Genomic DNA, 229 nt, shown 5'->3' on the forward strand with positions numbered 1-229 from the left:
CCCCCCAGGGGGCCCCCCGGGGGGCCCCCGGAGGTGACCCTGAGAAGAAAGGAGTGACCTATGTGGCCCTCCACTATGACAGGTCCAGGTGAGGCCTCTTGCTGAGCTTTTGGGGTTCACCAGGGGGCCCCCAATGGGAAGCCCCCGGGGGGCCCCTGGGGGGCCCCTAGGGGGACCCCCAGGGGCCCCCGGTGGGGGCCCTTTAAGTGGGGCTCCTCCTTTAGGGCTC

This window comes from Eimeria tenella, genomic scaffold (genome assembly GCF_000499545.2).
Source record: "Eimeria tenella Houghton genomic scaffold, Eth_scaff2486, whole genome shotgun sequence".
Classification (NCBI taxonomy): domain Eukaryota; phylum Apicomplexa; class Conoidasida; order Eucoccidiorida; family Eimeriidae; genus Eimeria; species Eimeria tenella.